Source organism: Bos indicus x Bos taurus, chromosome 3 (assembly GCF_003369695.1).
Source record: "Bos indicus x Bos taurus breed Angus x Brahman F1 hybrid chromosome 3, Bos_hybrid_MaternalHap_v2.0, whole genome shotgun sequence".
Lineage (NCBI taxonomy): Eukaryota > Metazoa > Chordata > Mammalia > Artiodactyla > Bovidae > Bos > Bos indicus x Bos taurus.
This window is the reverse complement of record NC_040078.1, coordinates 54,498,643-54,523,385: the sequence shown is the minus strand read 5'-3', so window position 1 is coordinate 54,523,385 and position 24,743 is coordinate 54,498,643. Positions and strand designations below refer to the sequence as shown.

Genomic DNA, 24,743 nt, shown 5'->3' with positions numbered 1-24,743 from the left:
AATCCTTAAGAAAGCAGAGTCATGCTGTAGATGCCACAGTCTGTCAGCCTGTGACTGTCATGTTCAGTGAGAAATGGATCCTCGTATCAAAAGCACAGTTTTATTTCCACAGAAGCTCCTTAGGCAACTGACAATTATGGTGACAACCAAAGTATTGCCAATTACAGGCTCTTTCTTCACTATTTTAAACAGTATCATTGTTCTGTTGGCCAAAGGTGGTTACTTCATTGCTGTATAGTTTTCTGACATAGAAACTCAAGGAACCCAGAGCATGTGGGGTATCCAGTCCCTTCCAGAGAAAAACAGCAGATTCAGATGGGCGTGCACGTGCTTTCCACCCAAGTCCTCCTCTATATTGGCTAAAAACTGCCATAGAAAGGGTTCATTTGCTTAGATTTATAAATGACATGATTTTATCCTTTCTAGTCATTATAGTCTACCTATACGCATGTACTGTCATGCATGTGTGCTCAGCTGTGTCTGACTCTGCGACCCCATGGACCATAACCTGCCAGGCTCCTCTGTTCATGGGATTGTGCAGGCAAGAATACTGGAGTGGCTTGCCATCTCCTCCTCCAGGGTATCTTCCTGACCCAGGGATCGAACCCATGGTGCCTGCATTGCAGGCGGTTTCTTTACCTCTGAGCCACCAGGTAAGCCCCATAGGCATGTGCTACTGCTGCTAAGTCGCTTGTTGTGTCCGACTCTGTGCGACCCCTTAGATGGCAGCCCACCAGGCTCCGCCATCCCTGGGATTCTCCAGGCAAGAACACTGGAGTGGATTGCAATTTCCTTCTCCAGTGCATGAAAGTGAAAAGTGAAAGTGAAGTTGCTCAGTTGTGTCCTACTCTTTGCGACTCTGTGGACTGCAGCCTACCAGGCTCCTCCATCCATGGGATTTTCCAGGCAAGAGTACTGAAGTGGGGTGCTATTGCCTTCTCCGATAGGCACAGGCTAGGTATAGTTTATTGAATAATATAAAAAATATCCTCTTTATACATCATTAAGAAGAGGAATTTCTTTAAGACTTTTAATTTACCAATAATATGAAGGATTGAATTTTTTGCCTACATTTCACACGCCTTTCCAGATGACCAAAGTTACTGTCTGTAGATAAATTTGGGCTTGTTCATTGTGAATAAATCAATTCATAATTGGTACATAACTGATCTCTTTATAAAAACATTTGTACAGCAATAATAAATACATCAGAGCCTTGAACATTATGTATTCCATTATAAACAGCATTTCTATCTCATTGTTAGGATTGTAGCTTATTACTTTTATACTTTTCTGTGAATAGTAAATTTTTAAATGATTTTGAATTCTTTTATAATCATAGAATAACACATGTACAACAGGAAAATACTTTTCCTTTGAAAAAGAGAAATATTTATTTTCAAGAGAAAATTTCCTGCTAGGTGATAGGTATTGAAATCCATTGTCATACATTTGTTAGGTGAATATTAAGCAATGAATGACATTACATAATATCTGTCATACAGAGTGTTTGATGTACACAGATGAATTATTTTAACAGAGTTGCTTACATAGAAATGAGGCTGCAATAAGAGATTTTACTAGTCCTCTTGGTTTAGACAGAAACCAGGGGTAATTGATGCAGTTTCGGGGTGCAATAAAGATGTTTTATTCTAGTGAGCAAGTAGGAAACCAAGATTCAGAAAACAAGCAGGTTGGAACTGGAAAAAGTTATTTTTTCCAAGTGGTAATTAACATTAAAATATTTCAGAATAATAAGTGTGCTCTTTATGTTTAGATGCTGACTCCAATTAATGCCCATAGGATGATTAATAGAACGTGAACTGACCAAATCTAGAATGAAACATGTTAAGGTGATTTTGTACAGGAGGTCTTCTTATCTGAATTAACAGCAAGGAGTTTGTTAAGTGGCATAAGAATTAACAATGAAGTCAGTGTGGCTTAAAACATGTGATATGTCCAGAGAACTGAACAGATCCCAACCTCCTTGTATGAACAGGACATAAGGTAGGGAGGGGTCATGGCTCTGCTCACTGTGTATGTTCCAAGGTTCACTCCTGTTGCCCCACTTCTCCCCACCCCAGAGGGAACCCAGGCCCTGAGAGAACCTCAAGCCCAGAGGACTTGCCACAGCTGGTCACCATGGACCAGGCCTTTGCTTCAGAGCAGGACTTCCCCAGACTGCAGATTGGTTGTTTAAATGTTCTTGCCTGTGTTACACTCAGTGTTCACACAAATGTTCAAGAGATCAAAGGAGCTCAAGATACTTTACTAGTCCTACTTCCTTAAGAAGTTATTTCGCATATTCTTAAAGAGAAGTCTCTTTTCCAATCTGTGCATTACTGCTTCTGTTTTTAATTTTAATAACTTAGTTTATGTTTCAATAAGTAAGAATTCTTACAAAGTATAAAAGTCACCTAGGAATGTGCCAGGCAAAGTTAGTTATCTTCTCATGTTATCATATTTATCTCATTGTGCTCACGGATACCAATTTCTTTTTTAATTTCCAAGATAGATGATAATATGTGCACATATTCATTATTTTTTTCAATCAGTAGTACAACTATACACACTTTCTGCATCTTGAGATTTTTTCACCTTAGCACAAATAGCATTTCCCTTTTCATTTCAGTGACTGTAGAGTTTTCCTGTGTAAGTGTGTCTCAGGATTTATCTCACTAGTATGTGACAGAGGGACTTTGAAGTTTCCAGTCTTCTGGAATTACAACAGTTTTGTGACAAATAAACTGCTACATATGTCATTTGCAACTTGGGTAAAAAATCTGTAAGATAAATGGCTAAACATGGACTTCTGTATCAGCAGTACTTGCATTTAAATCTTTGACACATATTTGCACCAGTTTGTACTCTCTCTAGCGTTTATCAGAGACCCCCAATTTCCTGGTACCATTGCCAGCCAGTGTCTCTTCCAAACTCTTCTTTCTGGCCCATCTGGGAGGTGACACATGTCCCTCCTAATTTTACCTTGTACATCATTTATAATCAATAAAGTTAAACATATTTATTCTGTTGGTATATTTTTGCCCATTTAAAAATCTGTTGGTTGTTCTTTCCTCATTGATTTATAAGGGCTCATTATAACTTAAAGAGTTGATCTCCAAGACTTTATTAGAGACTGCAACTGTTCTTCCTCTTCTCATTTGTTTCTTGCTTTTCTTAACACTTATCTATAATTAGTCATTATCTTCCAACTTGTTTCCATTTTTTAAAATTAACTAATTCATTCAAAATTGTGTGGGATTTTTTGCATATCAAGCACTGGTAATCACTTTTGTAATAACATTAGTAGTTCTTTGGTAATCAGTTTTTAAGCTCCTCTTGAACAAAACTATCATGACATACATATTTTAAAAATGAACTGTAGTGTTACACTACTAAAACATAAGAGCCTTTCAAAATATACTTAGTAGGGTTTCTCAGCCCCTTTCTTACGATCACTGATAAGTTTCAGTCCCATACCAAGTACTTTATAAGCCCCAGGGAGTACTGCAATCAATGCCATGCTCATCATATCAAGGACATCTGAAATATTGAAGGACTTTTCAGTTGTTTGAATACCTTCTTTTAGTTGATCTATCTCTTTACTTAACGCCTCAGCTTCCTTTTTGGATCCTTCTGTGAGTAACTCTTTTTGCATCTGAAAAAGAAGAGTCCCTTTTTGAAAATACCCCAAATCAGCATTTTGTGTCAAACTACTACAGTTGATACGCATGTGTGTCTACTTCTCTAACACTTTAGATGTTTTTTTTTTTTTTTATATTATTCTAATATTTGCAAACATTTGCAACACAGAAGGGGGAGCATCCAGGGTTTAGAGTTTCCCATGTTCCTTCAACACCATCTTCTTGGGTACAGAGAAGTTGGTCAGGTCTGAAAACTACCCCAGGGAGAGGTTCCAGCCTCATAAATACATTTCAGGAGAACATGTAGGTGAGTTCTAAATATTTGTCAGTTTCACTGAGGTAGAATGACCACACATATGTCACCAAGATGGCACTGCTGACTCACTTAGAACTCTAGCTATCAAACTCCAGGCTGGGACAAAGAATGCATTTAGTTTAGGTGTATAAAATGGATCAGGAGACATGGAAACAAATGTAGCAAATTTTACAGCTTTCAGCATCCCATATTTCATACCAGCACAATCTGATATTTTCAGGAGCAGATGGAACTATTTCAGGTCTCTGACGGTTGTATCCCAAATTCTAAGGACTCTAAGACTGAGGTCCTATTCACTTGGGAACAAATGTGATGCTATAATCACCGTGAACAGCAGTCCAGGAGCCTGGTTGGTCCCATTCAAACCCTAACACTTCAGAAGGTGCCGAGTCTTACAGACATAAACCGATTCACATTTCTTTGATGTTACAGTGAATCCTGTGTTTTTGTATTTCCCTCCGGGAGCTGACTTAAGGTCAAATTCCTGTCCCTTTACGCCTGAGGAGTTAGGGTTTCCCCATCAGGTGCCGCCCAGGCCCATCTAGACTTACCTTCAGTTTGTGCTCCAGCATCGTTTGCTGCTCTCTCAGAAGATTTTCTCTTTCCCTATCCATCTTCTCTTGCACTTGGGCCAGGTTTTCTTTGAAGCTTCTCTCTTGTACCTCCATTTTTTGTTCCTCTTCATTCTGTTTCTCTCTTAGCAGCTCCTGTTCCCTCTTAGCTGCATCCTTCTTGGCACACTCAGCTGTTTCACAAGAATTTTAAAGAGGGGAGAACATGACTTATGCCGAGCTGTCACCTCCTTTGCTCAGAGATAAGGTGCCTTTAATATTGTGGGAGGGAGTCTGACTGTTCCTGCTACCACATCAGACAACATGCTTCAGCATATGATGTAGAAGCACTGATTGGATGGACATATAACCCAAACTCCCCCGTTTACTTCCACATGTAGCAGAGAGGTTCCATGGAAAAAGAGGAAGCTCTGGTGTCAGGAAGTGTTTGTTCCCACACCTGCCAAACGGCAGCACAAGAGCCACCTTCCCCTCTGAGAGCTCAGTCCTCCCTGTACCTGCCATGGCTTTGTCCGCATCCGTGAGGGCCTGGTCTGCCTGCAGGATGGCTTCCTCTACTCCTGCCTGTGACTGCAGGAAGCTCTGGAGGACCTGGTTTGCCTGAGGAAACAACAAGGAGCGAAGACTTGTCAGGTAGAAGAGACGTAGTGTCTTGCTGTGGAAATTATTGTTCAGTAAAGTGTAGACTGTATCCTGTAAATTCTCCATCCTTTGTAGGCTCCCCAAATGGTTACAGACCTGAGAATTATGTGAATGTCTACAAACACCCATGAGCATTTGCTTGGAAGGCCAGCAGAGCTGATTTTCAGGAGTCTCAGAGGGCCTGGGTAAATAAGAGTCTAGCCCTTACACAGTGCACACTAAATCTCACGTGTCCCAGGACCCAGAGAATAAACAGTAACTTGATAGGAGCCTGGGTCAGACCTACCTGCTGACCCTGAAGAGTCTCCCAGAATGGCTGGAGGCAACTGGAGCTTCACTTGGGGACATAGACACTGGCAGAAGACATTCTGGGAAGCTCCTTCCACCACTTGGACACTGGTGCTGGCGAGCACCATTTTGGAATCTTCCCCCAATCTTATTAGCCCCAAGACCCAGCCCTGCCCTAATGCAATGGTCTGCAGATGCCAGTACTGGGAGGCCTCAGGCCAAGCAATGGACTAGACATGCATGCAGCTCCATCCACCAGCAGATCTCCTGAGCCCACAGCTGCATCTGGACATGGCTATGTCTACCAGAGGGCCAGGGACCCAGTCCCATTCACCAGGACACAAGCACGAGACCTGAAACTCCAGCACCCTCCAGCCAGAGACCCTGGGACACATCAGGGAAAGATACCAGGTGCAAAAGACCTCAGTTTCTCAGTCTGCAGGGCCAGTCCACTCACTAGCAGGCCATGTCATTCCTGGGACCAGATGGGTTCAAGACCACCTGGACCAATATCAGGCCAACAGAATCTTCAAAATCCCCCAGATCCAGGAGCCTAACAGTTCTACCATTGTCAACACATGCTCTGGAATTCCTGGACCCTGCACCCAGACCCCAGGACATGCCTCTCTCCTCTAGTAGGGTGTTACTAGGCCTAGGACCTGGCTCACCCACCAGTGTGCAGCCAACAGACATGGGATCTCCTGGACTCTTACTCAACTCATCAGAAAAACAGCACTAGACTCAGAACCCTCCTGGGGTTCCAAGTCAGCCTCCTCATGACCAGCTGCCTCTGTGCAAATCAGGATCTGGCAACCAAATGAACCAACAAAGACCCTTTGACTCTAATCTGCTGCTCTTTCCCAATCCCATTACTCCTCACCTTAACTCCTTTCCTGGGAACCAGTTTATAGTCTTGTTCAAACTTGTTCCTTGCTTCTAAATAGAGACTGTGTCCTCCAGGGACAAAGAATGTGCCTCCTGAAATACTTTTCATCAAGGATTCTGAAAGCTGTTTAAGCTCAGCCTCATAATATTTGACAGAAGCCTCTTCATTCTGGATCATGAAACTGTCCTTCGTTTTCTCCATGATGTCCTGCCAAGGAAATAAGGGAAAATTCAATAGAAAGAAGTTGTTAGACAGGATGGTCCAGCTGTGCTCCCTTGGAAGAAGCAGTCTGACAGCATCAGGGCACATGAGACTCAGAATAATAGACATGGAGTCAGGCCTCAGTTGTAGTCCCAGTTCTGACCAACTCTTTGTGTGACTTGTATGAAGTCCCCTAAATTCCCTGGGCTCAGTGTCAATATCTGTGCAATGAATGGGTTGGCAGAAGCAAAGTACTACTTTAACAGCATTAGCATTAATAGTGATCTATCCATCACCAATGAACAACGAAAAGACAATCATGACTTAAAGCAGACCTTCTTCTGCCAACTTGGGTGGTAAGGATAAAATGTGCGTACATAGGAAATCAAGTTCCTACTAATGAATTAACTATACACTGAGCAGGGCTTCCCAGGTAACACAGTGGTAAAGAATCTGCATGCCAGTGCAGGACACGCAACAGATGCTGGTTCAGTCCTCAGGTTGGGAAGAACCCCTGAAGTAGGAAATGGCAGCTCACTCCAGTATTCTTGCCTGGAAAATTCTGTGGACAAAGGTGCCTGGGGGGCTATAATCCATGGGATCTCAGAGTGAGACGTGACTTAGTGAAACAATACCACACCAATTAGAGTTTTCAACTTTTCTTATACTCTCATTTCATTGAGAATTTGAGTGTGTGAAAATATAGGAAAAGAAATTTTTGCTTGTACTTATAAATTCCAATCAGGCTTGTTTTCTCAATACGAAGTAAGAGATTTTTGTAACATAATGGTAAAGCAAGGCTGAAAGTCAGACTTTCAGTGAAGGTGCTAATGGTAAGCAGAATTGTGATCTCTAAAAATTCTCTTTCCCAGGGTCCACACTCTACCTAGTCCCTGGACTTGTGAATATGATGAACAATTATTCTGTGTACAGACTATATTGCATGGAACATGTTGACTTTATAAAATGGAGATTACTCAGGTGGATATTTCCTGGTCACACTTGCACTTTACATGTTATTCTTCTCCAGTTGGTGGCAGAAGTGGTAGCCTGAGAGATTAGAAATAGAAGAGGAAAACAGTGCACCATTGCTGCGTTGAAGACGGAGGGGAGTCCCCCAGAACATCCATGTGGATACCAAGTCAATGTGAACCTTATTTTTAGCTATGGTACACCAAGCAGAATACCCACAGACCCTGGGTGGGATCTTACCTAAGGAACGATAAGCTAATCGATGTGTGTTATTTCAAGCTGCTAAGAGCAGAGTAATTTGTTTTGCCACAACAGAAAATAAGAAGCCCAATTTTTATAAAAGTGATGACCTGTAGCCTGTAGAGCCCTATCACTCATTAGAATCTAAACTCCTTTTATGATAAGAAGCACAGGGACCATTTTGTCAAAAAGGGGGAGTCTCAGTATCATTCCAGAAGAAAGGAATAAGGAAGCATATATTCTAGGACACATTACCACGAGCTTCTTCTGGAACATCCGCTTGTCATCCTTGAAGGAGCGCTCCATGAGATGGCAATGGCCTCCTTCTCACAGACTGCATGCACCTCCAGCAGCTCCTGGAGCATGTCTGTGGGAAGGTTCAGTCGCTGGGTCATCTGCTCACTGTAGTGATCAGCTGCCTTCTGCACGGCTGCTGAGTTCTCACGCTCAGCCAGAGTTATTACTGCATTCTCCAAACAGGGAACTCCTCCACTGTTGATGGCATCTATGTAGGCCTCCATCAGAGTCCCCAACCCTGAAAGATACATAATATTTATTAAATTGAGAGAGAATTCTTACCTGTTTTATAGGTTTAGAGATTAGCACCTTAAAAAAATCACTAAAATTTTATGGAAGTGGAAGTTTCCTTTTCCTCTATTTATTCTTCTCCTCATTCTATTTACTCATTCTTGTATCCCTCTCCTGTTTGACCTATGAATCTACTTGTTTATAATAACATCACTATGTCTACTATTCACTCTATCTTTTATGGTTCTCAAATTCATCATATTACTATATTGAACAAATGATCTCAAACAATATGCCCAAGATTCTCCTAGATCACTTTCCCCATTGTAATAAAATAAAAAGAACTTATTATAGATATAAGTACATTACATAGCTTGTGGGCATTATTTGTAAATGAAAATGTCTTATTGAAATGTCATCAAGAATTTCAGGACAGTTGAAACAAACATGAAACCAAGCAGGGCTCATCGCAGCATGACTGTGCAGGTGGCATATCTGTGAAGCCAGCCCTGTACATGAGATTGTATTTACATTTGTTTCTCAGACTCTCAATGAACTTACACAGATTCATAACTACTATTTATTTCCTGATTCATGTAAATTCACAAAATATCTTGCCCATTCTCACTCGAAACACTTATCCCTTCAGACATCTCATCACCATGAAGATTTCTATCTTTAATTTATATCACTTATGTAATAGTTTCATGAGATTTGGTAGACTGCAAAGCACTTGTATATGCTTCTTTAAATGAATAAACATGAATTTTCATGAGTGGTGTGAACATCCATTTTCCAAGTCACATGGAGAAGAAAACGCAACTACAGAGAAACCAAGAGAAATCCAGAGTGTAATCACAAGTTTACCACACCCTGAAGCACAGAGAGACATGAGGTAGTGAAGGAGACTCACCTCCCCCAGTGACAGTGATTCCTTCTCTTAGGGTCTTGGGCTTTGCACGGGTAAAGATATATGAGCAAAAATCTTCTGACTGCTTCTGGAAATTCACATCCAATTGGTTATCTGATAGTTCTGTAACACGGAGTAATAGCTTTCTGTCATTTGTAGGCCGGTCAAAGACAAAGCACTTTCTTTTTGGAAAAAATTTCCTGATACACTCTCTGGGCATGTTGGAATTTTGGACTTTGGGATCCTTGCCTGCAGAATTGGAAAAAGAGCAATCATGAAAGGAATAGAGGAGGACTTTCAGTTCCAAGGACCTTTGCATCACTGTAACTCTTGTTATTCTCAAGAATAACAGCAGACGGGTTCCAAATTGGGAAAGGAGTACGTCAAGGCTATATATTGTCACCCTGCTTATTTAACTTATATGCAGAGTACATCATGAGAAACGCTGGGCTGGATGAAGCACAAGCTGGAATCAAGATTGCCGGGAGAAATATCAATAACCTCAGATACGCAGATGATTCGTGTATCTCCTATTATTGAATTATGAAAATCAATCTTACACTAATCTACCCAGGGGTGGAAAATCCCCTCGCCCCCTTTTTTTGTATATCTCTAAGAGCAAAGGAAGTACTTCTGAGGAGGCGGGGGAGGAATCCATTCTTAGTGACAAACTTCTGATTCTTTTCCTTAACTTTCCATGCTTTGCAGTGGATCAACTACTTATTAGATGTTTCTTGAGTAATAGATTAATCCAAGAAATTGTCAGAAATATTTTTCTGATATTACAGTTCCCTTGTGAGAAATGACATATGGGCTCTATAGTAATGTGATGGAAGAAACAAAGATTTTAATATATTTATGATATTGCTGGGAAAATAACCTGTGGAAGACAAATGATACTCAGGATGTGAAGAAACGCTTCATAAATCAGAGCAAAAAAGTACACACATTGTAGATATAATTGGAAATTACTTCAGCATACACCATTTCATGTTCAGTTCAGTTCAGTTCAGTTCAGTCGCTCAGTCGTGTCCGACTCTTTGCGACTCCATGAATCGCAGCACGCCAGGCCTCCCTGTCCCTCACCAACTCCCGGAGTTCACTCAGACTCACGTCCATCGAGTCAGTGATGCCATCCAGCCATCTCATCCTCTCTTGTCCCCTTCTCCTCCTGCCCCCAATCCCTCCCAGAATCAGAGTCTTTTCCAATGAGTCAACTCTTTGCATGAGGTGGCCAAACTACTGGAGTTTCAGCTTTAGCATCATTCCTTCCAAAGAAATCCCACCCTTATAGCAAAAAGTGAAGAAGAACTAAAGAGTCTCTTGATGAAAGTGAAAGAGGAGAGTGGAAAAAGTTGGCTTAAAACTCAACATTCAAAAAATGAAGATCATGGCATCTGGTCCCATTACTTCATGCAAATAGATGGGGAAACAATGGAAACAGTGACTTTATTTTGGGGGGCTCTGAAGTCACTGCAGATGGTGACTGAAGCCATGAAATTAAAAGACACTTGCCAACTGGAAGAAAAGTTATGACCAACCTAGATAGCATATTAAAAAGCAGAGACATTACTTTGCCAACAAAGGTCCATCTAGTCTAAGCTATGGTTTTTCCAGTAGTCGTGTATGAATGTGAGAGTTGGACTATAAAAAAAGCTGAGCACCAAAGAATTGATGCTTTTGAACTGTGGTTTGGGAGAAGACTCTTGAGAATTCTTTGGACTGCAAGGAGATCCAACCTGTCGATCCTAAAGGAAATCAATCCTGAATATTCATTGGAAAGACTGATGCTGAAACTAAAACTCCAATACTTTGGCCACCTGATGCAAAGAATGGACTCATTTGAAAAGTCTCTGATGCTGGGAAAGATCGAAGGCATGAGGAGAAGGGGATGACAGAGGATGAAATGGTTGGATGGCATCACCAACTCGATGGAAATTAGTTTGAGCAAGCTCCGGGAGTTGGTAATGGACAGGGAAGCCTGACATGCCGCAGTCCATGGGGTCACAAAGAGTTGGACATGATTGAGTGACTGAAATGAACTGAAGTGAACTGAACTGAAACCAGGAGACCTCATCTCTTCTTTGCATAATTTTACACTGGATGTGGTTATTATATAGAAGGATTCTGGGCATCTACCAGTAGTTCAACAATACTTATTTATTGAAAGAATGAACAAATTATTGAAAGTGAAACTTAGTCACTTAGTTATGTCCAACTCCTTGCAACCTCATGGACTATAGCTTCCCAGGCTCCTCTGGCATGGAATTCTCCAGGCAAGAATACTGGAGTGGGTAGCCATTTTCTTCTCTGGGAGATCATTCCAACCCAGGGATTGAACACAGGTCTCCTGCATTGCAGGCAGATTCTTTACCAGTTGAGCCACCAGGGAAGTAAATGATTAAGTGAACAAAAATGAATATTGCTTCCAGGCACCACTCTGCTAAAATAATCTGAATAACTAACTTATTATATTAGCTGACATATACTATGTCAGGTTCTAGGATGAAGAGTGTGATATTATGAGGAAGAGCATATAAAGGATCTGACAGTCTTACTGGAAGGACATGGAAGTGCTTTTTTCCTGAACTCTGTAGTGTATAAATAGCCTACCTATCAATATGAAGAATGTAGCTACCTATGCTGGTAAGATGCACTGTGTTAAAGGTACTTTGAAATTTGTTCTTTTGTTTACCTTTTGATTCTGATTCGATGGATTATCTTTCTCAAATAGAAGAGGAGAAGCACTTAGATTTACTATGTAATATAAGTTTATGTGAGCCTTTTTTTTTTTCATGGTATTTATTTCTCTAAAATCATTCAGTCTAATATTGGATTCCACATTTCCTCTGTGAGCTTAAACTCTGGTCACTAGAGTTTTCCCAGTAACAATAATGACTGAAGCCACCATCTGTCATTCACCAGGCACCATTAGCATGGCCTCAACTCAACCTCAAATCAAGACTGACATCAAGTGCTGAATGTCAGAGCTCTGTTGACCCTACTACCTCCTACTGAGCCATCCAACACTCCAGCCCTGCTCTGATACCTGGAATCAACTTCAAGGCATTCTCCAGGTACTCATCTTCAGTGATGGGGTATCCATCTAACTCCAGTTCCAATGTGAAATCCCGCACAGTCCAGATGAAGTCTGGAAAGAAACTCACAAACTCGGCTGAGCCCTCTTCTTCATCGGAGCTGGGAGATGATTTGGTTCTGATTAACTCTGTTAGTTCAGTCACATAGCTGTGATTAGCTAAGGAATAAGAAGCGCCCTCCAACACAATTTCCAGATTTGGCCCCAAAACACGTTATATCAACCTTCTCTTTTGCCCCATTTTCCCTCTATATCAGCCATGAAAATGGAATCATGGGAAAGAAGAAACAGTCTCAGTCGCTAGTCCCATAAACTCAATGAAATGTGCTGGTTCAGTTCCTGGAAGGATACTGCAGCTGCTCCAGGGCCTGGTGGTTGATGGTGCTCATGCTGTTGTAGACAAAGGTGCTGCTCAGGAGCACGGCCAGGGCAAAGATCCACGAGTCATTACTGGAATCCCCCTAAAAAGTACATTACAGTGTGAAGATGCTACTCCTCCTTCTCCCATATGGTTGTTCATTTACTATAACAGTTGTATTGTAACTAAATAGTAAGACAAGTAACATAAATTTTCAAGACAATGCTAAATACAAACCTTTTTGGTGTTGACACTGATCCCGCTAAGCACTTTAGTGTGGTTAGCTATTAACAGAAGTGAATGACATCATAAATGTGCATCAGGCTTGTCTCGTGGCTCAGTGGTAAAGAACCCACCTGCCAAGGCAGGAGACGTGGGTTAGATCCCTAAACTGGGAAGACCCCACATGCTGTGGAGGACTAGCCCGAGCACCAAACTATTGAGCCTGTGCTCTAGTGCCCGAGAGCTGCAACTACTGAGCCCATGCACTGGAACTACTGAAGCCCACGCACCCTAGAGCCTGTGCTCTGCAACCAGAGAAGACCCAGGAGTGAGAAGCCTAAGCACTGCAGCTAGAGAGTGGCCCCCACTGTCTGCAACTAGAGAAAAGCCCGCACAACAACCAAGACCTAGTGAAGTCAAAAATAAATAAATAAACAGAATTATTTTTTTTAATGTCAAATGTTTGATACAGTGTCTGGAACACATAAGTTATGCAATAATAAATGGGCCATGATTCCTTTGCACTTCTTTTCTTGATCATAGGCTATGTTAGGAACTGCTATGTCACTTCAGTTATGTCCGACTCTGTTCGACCCCATAGACGGCAGCCCACCAGGCTCCCCCGTCCCTGGGATTCTCCAGGCAAGAACAGTGGAGTGGGTTGCCATTTCCTTCCCCAATGCATGAAAGTGAAAAGTGAAAGCGAAGTTGCTCAGTCGTGTCCGACTCCTAGCGACCCCATGGACTGCAGCATACCAGGCTCCTCCGTCCATGGGATTCTCCAGGCACGAGTACTGGCGTGGGGTGCCATTGCCTTCTCTGATGTTAGGAACTAGTGTTATTCAATTAAATTCATCAACTATTCATTGTGCATTTAGAAAACAGTGGATACAACATCTGCTTATATGGATATAAACTTTCCTATGACAGTCCCTCCTTAGAGAGATGGAGGGGCAGATTATCTGGCAACATGTAAATACATCCAAGATGCCAGGCAGGAAACCTAATACTATACTGTAAAAGACAAAGCGGATGGTTTCAAATGAACCAGAAAGTGTACTCTGTGCATTCAGAGCCAGACGTGATTGTGTCTGACAGTGATATGATAGCATTAGGTTAAAAAGAGCTGGGCTTTAAAGAAATGACAGAACATGGACTTGTTCAGTTACAGAGACCATGCACATGGAGGGCCCACAGAAACCAATCTCAGTTGTCAGAGAGCGTGATCAGAAAGTGTATTACATGCTCATTTTATTTGACTGAAGTAGTGGTTACCCATGTGGTCATAGATGATGAGGCTGAAAATGAGATTCAGGAGAAGTCAAGTGACTTTGGAACAGATATATATTGCTGAGACACACTACAGGTAGGGAGGGCAGCAAGTTCTGCTGCCATCAGTGTGCAGTCTGGTGTGCTTTGGTTTCTTAACAAATACAATTAGACAAAAAGAAGAAGGTCATGCAAACTAGAATCTAGCAGGAGTCAGTAGACCATCTTGGGTTGACACTGAAATGATTATTGAATACTTTAAATCTGGATTTTTAAACTCAGAATTTCTGAATTCATGCCCTAAATCCTTTTCTTCAGTGATGAAAGTCAAAGATTCAATGCTACTACTTTTAATTTAGAAGCAGATTAATATAAATAAGGAGAAAAATTGATTGCAAGTAACACTGTGAAGACAAAATACCTAATATTATCCCATTTACATTCTCTAGTTCATGAGTCTAGCTCAAGTTTTTATAGAATTTATTGAAGAATTCCTCTTCAGAGATCCAAAACATGGAATAAAATGCTCCTGGTATGTTGGAAGCTTTTCTGCAGATTTAAAAAATAGTTTATTTGCTGAATCTACTTTCATGATTCCTACTTCCAGCTTGATTAATTCTACACATCTGAACCTGTAGATCCAGTTGACTGCATGAATTACAGCTTTCACTAAGATTTCTTCCCAAACCTAAAAAACTGGGGTAAGGCCTCACTCTTTTTTTCATGGGTCAAGACTGCTTATTTTTTATCTCCCCATCTCAGCTCTGGGTTATACTTCACTCACAGTTGCACTTAACACAGAGCCTTAGATTTGAACCCAACATATTTGTTAACTTCCATCTTTCACCTCAGTGTTAAAAATAAGGAGATGTGTCCCCAATAACCAAAGTATTGATCTTATTAAAGAGAAAATTCAAGGAAAGAGAATTTAACCTCATTATTTATAACTGGATTTGCAGTGTACAGGAATATGTTGTAAAAGTTGAATTGAGGCGAGAAATTGAATTTGTAAGTGGAGTGTCAGGAGTAAAGAAGATTCCCTGCCTTACCTTCTCCACATCGCCCAGACCCTCAGTGTCCAGAAGGACCAGGGTGTGGTTCTCCTTGGAGGGATGGGGCACACACCACATCCAGATGCCCTTGGTTTCAGACGTCACTGTGGAGCCCAGACGGAAACCTGCACAGAAAGAGGAGGAAGCAATGCAAAGTAAGAGCAGATAGTCCAGGCCGCCCACAGGTTACTTTGGGTGAACTTGTGTGCATGTGAGTGCCTGCCTGTGGGGAGCATGCTTTCACTTCAACAAGTACAGAAGATCCAACCTCTACACATATTCAGAACCTTCTCAAGAAACACTTTGTGTCCCCCATTCATCTCTTGCCATTAATAGCTCAAACTGTGTCACATTCTTAAATAATGTTAGCTGTATTAACCTCTCTACATTTGTCTGACACTGAAGAGCTCCCTTATCCTCCACTTTCTGATGGACTTTTACCAGTGAGAGGTAACAGTAGGAGATTAGAAGGCAGGCACCTGTTTCCCTGGCTTCCACCCTGATGAACCATGGTGTCCCGGTGCCTCTGTTCCCATATTTAGTCACATCTTTTTGGTAAAGAATTGGCCTGCAATGCAGGAGACCCTGCTTGATTCCTGGGTCAGGAAGATCCCCTGGCGAAGGGATAGGCTACCTATTCCAGAATGCTTGGGCTTCCCTGGTGGCTCAGATGGTAAAGAATCCACCCACAATGGGGGAGATCTGGGTTCAATCCCTGAGTTGGGAAGATCCCCTGGAGGAGGACATGGCAACCCACTCCAGTATTCTTGCCTGGAGAATCCCACGGACAGAGTAGCCTGGTGAGTCACAGTCCCTGGGATCGCAAAGAGTCGGACATGACTGAGCAACTAAGCACAAGACCTTGATCTTTACCACATCTGGAATCCACTCACTGCTTGTCTCTTCATGCTGTAGGAGATATCAAAGCTACTTGACATTGTTCCTGCCACCCTCTGAGTGTTTCTGCATTACTTCATTGGTTCCCTTTGCTCAGCTCATGCCCTTGTAATCGTCCCTCCAATAAACATCTTCAGGTCCCCTCTAAGTGGATTCTCTGTGTCCTTTCACAACCTGCATTGATACATCAACTTTTGTTAGTTTTATTCCTCTTCTACCTCCTCGTATTTTCCTCATTTCTCTTCTCCTCTTCAAAAATGATGAATTCTTTGTTTACTGACTCACACGGAGATATAACAGAAGGGAAAGCAAAACAGACCTGTAAGACTTGCTTGCCCTTCTTTCTCAAGGCTTAAGCCCAGAGATGGGAGAGGATGTGAGGTACATGCCTAAGAGGCTGCAGGTAAGATATCTCACCCAACAGTCCAAGATTTTGACCTTGGTCAGATGCCAGTGCTCCCTTCAACTGAGAATAGAAATGGATATGATGCAATACCTAAGGGAGCATGGTTCAACATGGCTCAGGCCATTCAGTGCCGTATCTTGTGTGTTCTGCTCAAAGTGGTTATAGGACCTGAGACGATCTTCACTCTTCTACATCATGATGGCATTGGACTGTGTGCTGATTAATACAGAGAAATGTGAACTCTCAGTTCCTCCAGGGAGAAAGACAAGCTATAAGTGGAGGTCATCACAGTCAGTTATGAGATGTAAAGAACAGACAACGGTATTACCACAGGAGAGAAAATACTGACTTGCTTCTGCTAGTCAACCCTGACTGGGTGCTAATTTGTGCTTTCTTCTTCCTGTGATATGACACATGTGGTAAGTCACAATTCAGATGTTTTAAAACATGACTGCTTAGTTGCTCAGTTGTGTCCGACTCTGTGGTCCCACAGGCAGTAGTCCACCAGGCTTCTCTGTTCATGGGGATTGTCCAGGTAAGAATACTAGAGTGGGTTGCCATGCCCGCCTCCAATGGATCTTCCCAACCCAGGATCAAACCCAGGCTTCTCCCATTGCAGGTGGATTCTTTACCAACTGAGACACCAGGGAAGCCCTAAAACATGACTAGGTTAAAGGTTTTCTCAGTAGGAAAATCACCTCTTTATTACCAGATATTATCTCAAGTAGCAAAAGAAAGAATGTTCCTCAAACTCCTTGCATGTATCTCTTTCTTAGAGTTCTAAAATCTTAAATCTCTCCAAAAATGACCTATTTATTAATTTACACTGGCAAGCAAAAGCATCCTCCCCTGATTGGTGATCAATTTCCTTTCAAAGAAAGACAAACTTAAAATGTCTTGTTTTAAGTCAGTAAGAGATTGCAAAGGAAAAATGAGAGTGGGAGAAAAGAACAAAGAGAGATGGGGGAAGAGAGAGAGAGACAGACAGACACAGAAACAGAGAATTTGAGTGAGACACTGAGATATTCCTAGGGACCCTTAGAGTTTAGTGAACTGAGGTTCTATTCCTTAATTGTGCTAAGCTGCTGGGCCACAGAGAAAGGCATTAGGAAAGAAATGGTGTATTCTTAGAAATGCCCAACAAGACATGGGTGTATTATCCTGAAAATCAGAAACAAGTCAGGCAACTTGGTAGAAAAAAACCCTCTTGAAATAGGAAAGGCAAAAGGCAAATATATGAAAAAGTGCTCAAACCTATTAGTAGTGAGGCAAATAACAAGCCACCATACAGATACCAGGTCGACAAAAGTTTAAAAATGTTTTTACTGAAATTTTGTGACAATGTGGAAAATTTAAATTGTTGCTAATAAGCACATAAACTGAACATAAAGCTAAAAAGGCTGTTTGATGTTATCCAGAAAGGCTGAAGACAAACACTTCTTGATTCAGGAATTCCACTTCTAGGTAAAACATAAGTTAGTATATACACACACCAGGATATAGATGAAGAATAATCATGAGAGCACCATGCATCAAAGATAAAAGTTGCAAATAATGCCAGTGTTCATCAGCAACAAATGGATCAGTAAATTGTGGTATCCTCTGTCAGTTTAAAAGTACAAAATAGTGAAAGTACTTACAGACACACCCATGACAAACTAGATGAACCTCATAAACTTCTTATTGAGAATATGAATCAAGATCCCAATGAATACCAGAATGTACTTTCCTCTATAAAGTTTAAGCTATTTTTAAGAAATAGTTGCATAGATTGTAAAACAGTATTTAAATATAAAGAATGAAAGAAGGTACCATGAAAATCAAAACATCGGTGAGCTCCAGTGAGGGTGTAAGAGGGTGTGATTTGGGCTTTTGGGTGTTGGTGATGTTTTATTTCTTACTCTGGGCAGCAACTGAACAGTTGATCACTTCATACTTATCAACTTTTTAATATGTATATATATATATATTTTTATGTATTCTTCCATAAGTGTTATTACATGTGTGTGCTCAGTCTTGACTGACTCTTTGTGACTCCATGGACTATAGTCCACCACGCTCCTCTGTCCATGGCATTTTCCAGGCAAAAATACTGGAGTGGCTTGCCATTTCCTTCTCCGCGGAATCTTCCTGACCCAGAGATTAAACCTGAGTCTCCCGCATCTCCTGCGCTGGGAGGCAGATTCTTTACCACGGCACCACCTGGGAAACCTGGAAGTGTTGGCCGCTCAGTCGTGTCTGACTCTTTGCAACCCCAATGACAGTAGCCCATAGCTGCCAGGCTCCTCTCTCCATGGAATTCTCCAGGCAAGAATACGGGAGTGGGCTGCCATTCCCTTCTCCAGGGGATCTTCCTGACCCAGGGATTGCAACCAGGTCTCCTGCATTTCAGGCCGTCTTTACCATATGAGCCCCAGGGAAGCCCCATCTATGTGCCTTAGAGTTCACAGATTAGAAAAGACTAGTTAGAGAAAGAGAATATGTATAGTTATTAAAGTTTTACTGTGAAATTAAACCAAAAGGAATGCATGGTAGTCTCGTTGAGGTATAGGATATGGGGATTTTGCTGTCGGTGCTCCCTTCTATTGTTTTCTAAAAATAAGACATATTAAAAAATATTTGTGTGCTGCTTGGAATGACTCTGTGGTTTAGGGCAAATGTGGTGAAGGAGAAAGGAAGGCAGTAATTGTTGAAGATGAGCCCGAGAAGACAGCAGTGGATGGAATCAGAATGAAAGAGGTAGATGTTCTGATGGAATTGGGAACTCTCGATTACTGGACAGAAGAGTGAACATTGTGGAGGGATGGGTTTGAAGTTATAAACTCGGTGGTGAGAATTAGAAGTTTTTCCAGCGACGCGGGTGGGGGAGTTAGGCTCTTCCTTAACATGACCCTAGAGGAGGAGGATCAGCAGCCTGCATTACCATGCTTTCAAGCAAATGTCCTGAACGACACTTAACAAAACTCACCGTGGTTTTGTCCTGCCAGGCGGTTCATCAGGTAGGATTTTCCGGTCCTATACAGCCCTGCGATGGCCACCACCACCACAGGCTGAGATATCTGCTCGAGAATCTTTAGTGCTCTAGGATTGACTGTCAGCTGATTGTTCTGGTTTCTTACCAGACAGATGGGGTCCATTATGGTGGATCCAGATGCCATGGGAAGCTGTAACACAGAGAAACAACTCAGTAGAACACAAGGTCCCCAGAGGGGTGGGATGGGGGTCAGGAGGGAGGCTCAAGAGGGAGAGGATATATGTATACATATAGCTGATTCATATTGTTGTACAGCAGAAACTAACACAACATTGTAAAGAAATTATATTTCAATTAAAAAATAATAAAATATGAAAAAAAAAAAACAAAAAACCCCTACAGGGTCCTGAGGTCATCCTTCATGGTTACCAAAGTCATATGCACATTAGTCTTCTGCTTGTGGAACTTAGATATCAATTCTCTTTGCTTTGTATATTTCAAAAAGTTAAGTATTTAGCTTAGTGTGCCAAGGTCTATACAGGTACAGTATGTATATTATCTTATTGATCCTTAAATGAACCCTAATGCAACCTTCCCCACATGAGGCATACAGTGAACAGACTGAGAACACAAAGCACTGATGATAGAGCTTTGAGAACACTAACATTTTGGGGGTAAGTAGAGACAGATGGGACATGAACGGGATGAGGAGGGACCAGAGATGATTTCTTGAGTTCCAGAATGATTTGATCACTCATTAATTGCACAAATATTTATTGAGAACCTTCCATGTGCTGGACACTGTTCTAGGAGCTTAGGATCAAACAGTGAACAAGACAGATACAAATTCTTACTTCATGGATCTCTATTCTAGTAAAGGAGACAAATAATATAGAAAGTGAAGAAATAAAGTATCCACATATATGGATATTAGAGGGTGGTAAATGCTCAGAAGGAAATGAGCAGGGAATGGGACTTGAATTTACATGGAGATTAATCAGGGAAAACCTTGCCAACAAAGGAAAAATGAATGTGACTGGTGACCAGATGAAGGAATCACTGGAGTAGGACAGGCTGGAGGAAGAGTGATTGTGAGAGAGAGAAGTTGAGATAAAGATGCTGCTCTCTCTTAAAACAGCACAGATCTTTAAGGTACCTAGCCTGGTGGGCTGCAGTCCATGGGGTCTCGAAGAGTCGGACACGACTGAGTGACTTCACTTTCACTTTTCACTTTCATGCATTGGAGAAGGAAATGGCAACCCACTCCAGTGTTCTTGCCTGGAGAATCCCAGGGATGGGGGAGCCTGGTGGGCTGCCGTCTATGGAGTCGCACAGAGTCGGACACGACTGAAGCGACTTACCAGCACCAGCCAGTACCAACAAAGTTGCACGTGTAATAATTAATTTACTAACTGAAATTAAAGGGTACTTCTTATTATTTAAGCAGATAGAGAGAGATGCAAGCAACTTGGGTGTTATAAGGTCTGGCTAGATATGCCAGGGTCTCACATCTGGGCCAGGCTCTACTTTAAATGATTTCATCACCATGATTAGATGTTTCATGATCTTAGGAGACAGACAGAAGTCAGAAGGCTTTGACTGTTCCTTTATTTTCTCAAAATCAATACTAAGCAACATCCACATGTTTCCATATGTTACTGGCTGTGTGACGACGGAGAAGATTACTTTCTTTGTGCCTCAGTTTTTTCTTCTATACAATGGCAGCATTAGACATAAAATCAATCTGTCATTAGGGTTATTTGGAGGAATAAATATCTCATAATGCTTACAATAGTCTTAAAATTATGCTGGTACATAGTAAATTCTATATAAGTATTGCTTTACAACTGAATGTCTGAATACAGGGACAGGAATTACTGAATGAAAGTGGAGGATTGGCTCTGACACTTCCCTCCCTGTTGCAAGAAAGTAGGAGGACACAGCCCAAGAGGAAGATGAGCAGGCTGGGGAGATCCAGTGGTAATAGCTGAGAGGGAATAGCAGTGATGTAGGAAGAGTCAGGCTGGAGGAGTTCAGAGCTGTCCTGGGATGTCCACGTACAGGTTCTGGAGTCGGGCTGCCAGGGTTCAAACCTGAAGGTTCATTGCGCTTATTTTCTGTTGATGCCTTGAAAAAGGAACATAACTCCAAAACCTTCTTTTTTCTTAGCGGTTTATATGTAAAGAAACAATTCTTGATTTATTACAGTACAGCTGATAACAGGCTCTAAATTATGAAAAAAAATTTTCTTGATTCATGTACTATTTTAATTACACAGTGTGTTATAATGTGTCAGGGAGCTCTGTAAGCTGCAAATTGCCAAGAATTATAAGGTATCTAAAATCTTTTTATCAGAAAAAACATTTATTTATTTAACAGATTTCTTCGGAATGATTTCTTTTCTTTTTCTATAGTGGATTTGGAGCAGAAATGGGAGAATAAAACACGACCTTTTACTGCTGCGTTATGTCAAAATTAATAAAGGAAAACCTGGAGAATTCCCTGACAGTAGTTGGGACTCTGTGCTTTCACTGACAAGGGTGCCGGTTCCGTCCCTGGTCTGGGAAGTAAGATCTCACTTGAAGGCCTGTGTCCCCTCCCCCATCATGTATGTGCTGTGTGCTCCAGGCAAGAATAGTGGAGCCTGTTGCCATTTTCTCTTCCAAGGCATCCTGATCCAGGGATCAAACCCATGTTTCTGGTGTCTCCTGCATATCCTGCACTGGCAGGCGGATTCTGAGCCAACTGGGTTTCATGTGTCCCCAACCCCACCCCCTCCACACCCAAAATGAACTTCACTCAAATGGAGTCAGCAAGCCAGAAGGGGGCTTGTTGCAGAACTGCAGACTGGAGGTCAGTTACGGAAGAATTGTCAATTACAGACCCCAAGGGAAAAATTTTCAACAAGGAAAGAGTTACCAATGACAACGCTCAAGAGGAAAAGGTGTACACTGCATCTCCTACAAGAATTGACTACCCCAGCAACTCAGTCAATGAGAATTGGTCATCACTCTTGAACTCTGACTTTTTTTTCCAAACCAACCTTCCCAGCCCCTTACTTTTCTCTATAATGTTCTTTTTCTTTGTTGGACTTCCTTATGGCTTTTTTTTTTTTTTTTTATAGCTCGCTTGTCCCAAATTGCAATAACTCTACTATTCCTGAATAAATTCACTTTGGCTTGTAAAATAACTTTTATTTTTAAGGTGAATAGCTGTAAGCAAGAGAAATTGCGGAGTTTATATCTTAGACCAAATATTGATAAAGCTTTTTGTAAGTCAATGAGTCTACAAAGGATTTTTGTATTTTAACTCAAAGTATACTGAGGGACCAAAACCAAGAAGCTTTTAACTTCAAAACTAAGCACTTGAAGGGACTTTCCCAGCAGTCCAGTGGTTAAGACTCCCTGTTCCCAATGCAAGAGACAGGGATTCCCTGGTCCAGGAACTAAGATCTCCACGTGCTGCATGGCATGGCCTCATAAATAAATAAATATAACAACAAAGAGTCATAAAAAAGAAACTAAACAAATAGAAAAGAACAGTGCTAATAGAAGGCAGAAGATGACCAACAAGTTTCCAAAGGTGACTGTTCAGAATTATCTGATAGTCAAGAATACCCCACACTGGAGATTTTCAGCAAGTACCAGAAGTTATTCTGAGGCTGTATGTGCCACTCATTAAAAACAATACATGATCAACAAACATGATTAGATCTTACAGTTATTATTAATAGCTTTTTTTAGTAAGAGTGAGATTGAATTATTCCAAAGAAAACAGTTCTGTATGTATTCAGAGTATCAAATGTTACGACAAAAATAATCCCGAGTCCATCTTTTAGGATTTAAATTGGCTCTCTGTCTAGGACCATCTTTTTTGTTTGACCACTGCCCAGCGGGGTGCACTCAGAATGTGTCTGAGGAGGGCAAGAGGGGGCTAGGAGAAGAGACCGCACCCATCACCTCTGCAAAGGGCCGGCTGGGGAGTGAGAGTGAGTTTGCGTCTTCAAAAACACCAATACAGTATACTAACGCATATATATGGAATTTAGAAAGATGGTAACAATAACCTTGTGTACGAGACAGCGAAAGAGACACTGATGTATAGAACAGTCTTATGGACTCTGTGGGAGAGGGAGAGGGTGGGAAGATTTGGGAGAATGGCATTGAAACATGTAAAATATCATGTATGAAATGAGATGCCAGTCCAGGTTCGATGCACAATACTGGATGCTTGGGGCTAGTGCACTGGGACGACCCAGAGGGATGGTATGGGGAGGGAGGAGGGAGGAGGGTTCAGGATGGGGAACACATGTATACCTGTGGCGGATTCATTTTGATATTTGGCAAAACTAATACAATTATGTAAAGTTTAAAAATAAAATAAAATAAAATAAAATAAAAAATGACTTCAGCTTCCTTTCCTCAGAAGACGTACCTGCTCTCCTGCTTTTTGCTGCAGCCCTGCTTAGATGCTCCGGGAGCAGCGGCGCATCCGGGCGACAAGCTTGCAAGCAGCCTGGGATCCAAAAGGAGACTCGGAGCTGCCCCAACAACGCTCCCAGCTGGCCGCGAACATTGCGCGCCCGGCCGGCCGCCACCCACCGGCCCCGGGCCTCCATCTGCTCCTCTCCTCCCCCAGTGTGGGGTCTGCGCTGAGGGTTTAATTGTTGTTATTTAACCGAAGTGTGCTTGGAAAGTCAAGTTTAGGAGCAGACTTACCTGGAGCTGCAGCCGGAGGTCAAGTCCATTGCTCTGGCTCGCCCCTAGGGCTCTTCCTGCTTCTGGCTCCTCCGGAAACCGACTCTTGCGCTCAGAAGCTGATAAAAAAAAAAAAAAAAACAGCTGAAAAGCCAGCTGGTTATTAAAAGTGGTGGGGGTTATGGGAAACGTAATCAAATCGAAAGGGATAATTTTTTTTTTTTTAATGGAGGCAGGAATCTGGATGAATTTCAGGAAAGGCAGGGAGACAGGTGTTCCTCCAGGCCTGGCTGGGTCAGGGCAACTTTGTCCCTCCTCCACAGTTGGTTTGAAGGAGGTGCAAGTAATGGTAGGATGAGTTCAACAGTCTGTCTCTCAGGGGTGTTTTGTCAGAGAGGGAGTTTATTAATGTTTCTTCACTTGAAAAATGTTTCATTTTTTTCCTTTCTCTTTCCTTTTAAAAAAATGTTTTAACTAGATCTTTTTTTTCATTAGCAAAATGAATATGTGTGTATAAAACCCTCAATTTTATAGCCCAGACATATTCACTATTTTTTTCATTGGAGAATAAT

General features: G+C 41.7%; 1 pseudogene; it reads right to left on the bottom strand.

The window, feature by feature from the left end:
* Window positions 1–1,364: 1,364 nt before the first annotated feature.
* LOC113889640 lies at window positions 1,365–24,276 on the bottom strand (annotated as a pseudogene).
* Between the last annotated feature and the right edge of the window lie 467 nt (window positions 24,277–24,743).